General features: G+C 42.2%; 1 long non-coding RNA gene across 1 annotated transcript; it reads left to right on the forward strand.

Moving 5' to 3' along the window:
• Window positions 1-284: 284 nt before the first annotated feature.
• On the forward strand, window positions 285-4047 carry LOC127051567 (uncharacterized). Its single transcript, XR_007774520.1, has 2 exons — window positions 285-1342; window positions 2474-4047. It is a non-coding gene; the product is annotated as an uncharacterized LOC127051567 (long non-coding RNA).
• The last annotated feature ends 820 nt before the right edge of the window (window positions 4048-4867 follow it).

Here is a 4867-nt window from a genome sequence, read left to right on the forward strand (position 1 = left end):
CCACCCTGTGTCTGTCTGGTCTATTTGCAATGTAAGCTTTGAGGAAGAGACAAGCTCCTTTTTTTTGTTTGTACAGCATCTCGCACAATTGACCCTTAGGCACTACCATAATAAACATGATTAATAATAATAACAAAAGAACAAAATGATAGAAAAGAAAGCAGTTTAAGTAGTAAAGCAAGTCATTGGCACTACTTTTATATTATTGTAAACATTAGTTTTAGAAAATGTTAGAACATTCTAAACCGATTATTTATGAGTTTTCTATCAAGCAACAAAAGATTAATTAATTCAGATAAAACAAACCAACTTGATCTGCTTTGATTATATGATTTTTGCCCTTTTCGTTATCTACAATATATCACATTTGTTTTCAAAGGCAATCCACCAACAGAATGTAAAAGTTGTGTCAGAAGCTTGGATGCACTTCCACAGAGTTCAAATGAAGCTGAGCATGTGGACCCAAGGACAGAATTTGGCCCACAGTTCATAAGATAATATTAAAAATCAAATTTAGTCCTGGTATAAGTGAGTATAACACCCATTAAATTCAATGAGAGTTGCAACCATTTACAGCAAACTAAATTTGTCATAGGGCCTGATTCTCCTTTCACTTAATCCAGTTTAAAACCTGTGAAACCCTGTTTAGTTCTGGAATTACTCTTGATTTACACTAGTGTGAGAGGAGAATCAGTCACTATATCTTTTTTATGTCAGACCACTGCAGTCCCCCCACAATGAAGTGTGTGAAGGCTGGCATGGCATTCAGTTCAAAGGATTTCAGTGATAACTGAATTATCTGGGTTTTTCCTTATTACATGGGAATAATAATACAGGTGCGGTATTGTTATACAGCCCTTTGAACATATAAAGGGCTATAACCATGAGAAGTAATATTATGAATAAGATTGGAAACATATTTTTGACACTTGAGGGCTAGATTCAGTAAAACTCTGTTCAGCTCTGGGTGGCCTGGGAACTCAATTTTCAGCACTGCTGTGCCACAAAACCCATATATTTGTATCAAGTCTAACTCCCGTAAAACAGCTGAGAGAGATTTTAAAAGCAGCCCTGGGTACTGTAGCACTGAAAAGAGGCAGCATGATTTTCATCAGTTTTAAGGAAGATGAAAAATGTTCTCATGCCACTTCCATAAGCAGAAGTATTAGACTGTGATTTCCTGATTTCCATCCTAATAGACACAACTGCCTAGTGTTGTGACTGCGGTGCCTCTGATTAACCAGAATTGGTCCCCCAGCTGCATCCCTGCTGAGGCCTTTGTGATCATCAGCGCAGAGATCTGTTAACGGTTTCCTTCCACTTCATCTCAAGGACTGTGCAGGTAAGCAACAAACAAAGCAGGAAAAGGCAATTTATACCACTCATCCTGACCCCGGACAGTGTAGTGAAAACAAAAACAAAGGAGCCCCTCAAAAAAGGTTCAACTAAAGCTGCATCACTTGGTCAGCAGGCAATCTGAAATTGTACACGGGTAGATGCATTTACAGATGCACTTGTTTAGACTATGGTTTTTAGGACAGGACCTCATCTCCTTACTGCCTGCAATGCATTGAGCACATTGTTGGGTGCAATGTAAATAATAATACAATAAAAATTGTGTTCAGATGACATTTTCAATTAAAATTAGGGTGACCAGATGAGAGGAAGAAAATATCAGGATACTTGGAGGAGGGGGTCCGCCAGTGGAGAAAATAAAACAAAACCGAGTTCTGCCGACAGAGCAAAAAAAAAAACAAAACTGCTTCCAACGGAGCGAAATATCGGGACAAATTGCGTCCTAAATACCTAAATAGTGGGATGGTCCCGATTATATCATGATGTCTGGTCACCCTAATTAAAATCAACATTCCTGAACCTGCTGATTTCAGCCACCAAAGTGGCATTTTGACATCAGCAATTTCACTGGAGTCCAGTGTCTCAGAGAGCAAACTAATTTCAATCCTGTTTTTAAAGTACTAGTTTAAGAATTACTAGAACGTTATGGTTTTAAAACTAAAGTGGGATTTTAAAAAACAGGCATGTTCAGATCACTGAAATCTGAGTCCAGGCTCATCTTTGTCAGTTCAGGTCTGGTCTCAGGTATGTTACATGTGCTTTTAGATCCATGTAGCTCCTCAAGCAGTTTGATGGGAGACCTCCATAGCTATGTCTACACAGCACAGTAAGCTTGGGTCTGTGTGACCAGCACCTGCAGATTCAGTGCTTCCAAGCCTGTGCCAGAGTATCCACATTCCATTGGAAACTTGGGGCTTACAACCTTGCTGGCACATCCAAATTGCCCAGCACAGACCTGAGTCAGCATATCAGCTTCTGTGGGTATATACCATCATATCCCAGGGTGCCTAGTGCCATTGCCCGGTGTAGGCATTCTAGGGCTTAATCCATAGTGGGTTGCAGGAGAGTTTGTCTGTCTGTCCTCTGGGAGTTGAACTGAAGTGTTTTGTGGTTTTAGCCTGCCACTACATCCAGCTGAGCCATTTTGTGTCTGCATGCTTCCATCAGCTGGAGCCATCAACATGGATCCCAACCTGCTGGAAGAACTTTTTCACCTTTCACTGTCAGTCCTATTTTGGGAATAAGGCAGAACATCTGCGAGATGCTGGTGGGCATTTTGGGAGCAGTTTTTGAACTGCCAAAGGCATCTTGGAGGATACTGACATGTCAGCTATAACCTAGCTGATGTTGTTCATGCCTGTTGCTTTAGCTGCAGTTTCCCCCTATACAGGCTGTGCTTCTGGAGCAGGGCCACAAGCACAGACTAGTGGGATCACATTGTCATGCGGACTTGGGATGGCTAATAGTGGGTCCAGAACTTTTACATGAAGAAGGAGGCATTCCTGAAGGTTTGTGATTAGCTTGCCCCCAACACCACCATAAGGGAGGCCTTGCCAGTCCAGAAGTGAGTCACTATAGCCATCTATAACCTGGCTACCTCAGACTGCTACAGATCCATGACTAACCAGTTTGGAGTTGGCAAATCAACTCTTGAGACTGTTAAAGCAGAAATTTGTGAGGCAGTCAGGATTGTGATGTAGCTAAAGATGGTGGGTACATTTACCCAAATGTTCCTGAAATAATTACTATCTTTGAGAGAATGGACTTTCCAAGCAGTGCAGGGGCCATTGATGGGACTCATGTGCTTATAGTTTGCCCTCTGCAAAGACCATGTGAGTACATAAACCACAAAAACTGCAAAGGGTCCTACTCCATTGTTATGTAGGCCATGGTTGACCACAGGGGCAGATTCATGGAAGCTAATGTGGCACGCACGGGGACTCTATCTTCATAGACAAGCTGGAACATTATTCCTACTGAATGACATTGTTATAAATGAAGTCACGGTTCTCACTATTCTTCTAAGGGGCTCCGCTTAACCCCCGTTTCCCTGATTTCAGAGGATCTGGTAAAAGGAGATTTGACTACACACTCAATAACTGTAGGATAGTGGTGGAATGTGCATTTGACAGATTGAAGTCCCATTGGTACTGTCTTCAAAACTGTTTGGATATATAGTCGGACCTTTCTGTTGGGAGACTATTTTTTTTAAAGTAACTCATCAATGCAGTCTGCATTACTGTGGCCTGATTTGTTCTGCACAATGTCTGCTGGATTTCTGAATTGTTACACACTGCCAGAAAGTGCACCTGACATGACTGGTACTGGAGCCACATGCTCAATGGAAATCACATATGTCCCCACATAATGAGTTTGCACGGTCCTATGCATGAGGGGGAATGAAATAGTATTTGAGATTGTGTTGTGTATGGATGTGGGGTAGTTGTGGGATTTAGAAAAATGTATTGGTATTATGAATTATGAATTTTGTAAACATATTCATGGAATGTATGGAGATGTGTTACACACTTTGTCAATACTGGCCATGTACTTCAGCTCACAGTTTACAGATTATTGTGAGGAGAGTTTGTAAGTTTTATTAGGAAATTTTTGAGAATAGGCATGTGATGACATTCGTTACAGCTTGTGCCACTTTTAACATTACATATAATAAAACTTGCTATGAATCTATGTGGGCAAATCCAACACTTTATTTTACACCTGCATTTACATATAAATGTAAGATCCAGACAGGTAGAGCTGCTCCCAGCAAAACTTGCAACACAATAACCAAACTCAGTGCCAACACAGGGGAAGGTGCATGGTCTGAAATGACATGGACAACTGGGGGTCCCCTGTTCCTCTGTTCTCCTTGGCCTTTCTGGTGCATTTTACATGTGCAGGCTGAAGTGGGTGAATGCACAGAGTACATTTGTCTGTTCCATGTGCCACTGTTCATTGCCTGTGATATGATCGAGCCCTGAACTGTCCAAAGGCTGCACAGTCTGGAGGGCATGAACAGCACAGAGGGGAATCAGGGCATGAGGCTGGAGCAGGAGCTGAAGGTGGCAGTGGGTTCTTCAGTCTGGTAGCCATGACTTCAAGTCATCACTCAGACAGCTCCTTCTGCTGCACTGGGTATTCCTCCCTCAACCTGTGGTTATGCTCCATGAATCTGTCACCAATCTGTCCTCGTGCTGTGCAGCCTCTGTTTGTCTTCCCACCCTTCTTGAATTCTTATCTGTCTGATATTCCATTTGGTCCCTCTGGAACTCTGTCTGCTGATTCATTTGCTCTGGAATCTCTCCCATCAACTCATCTCAGACTCTCTTTTCCTTGCCTGCAGCAGATGAGTCTGCCCCCCGTCTCTGACTCCTGGTGCTGTGTTTGCCCCAAGGAGGCAGTAGGGCCTTGACTGGAAAATGAAAGAAACATTATTGTCTGACCATGATAAAAAATTACATCTTCCACTCTATCAAAGGGGCTGATTTAATTCAGGGTCAAAAGGTGA

Source organism: Gopherus flavomarginatus, chromosome 5 (assembly GCF_025201925.1).
Source record: "Gopherus flavomarginatus isolate rGopFla2 chromosome 5, rGopFla2.mat.asm, whole genome shotgun sequence".
Classification (NCBI taxonomy): domain Eukaryota; kingdom Metazoa; phylum Chordata; order Testudines; family Testudinidae; genus Gopherus; species Gopherus flavomarginatus.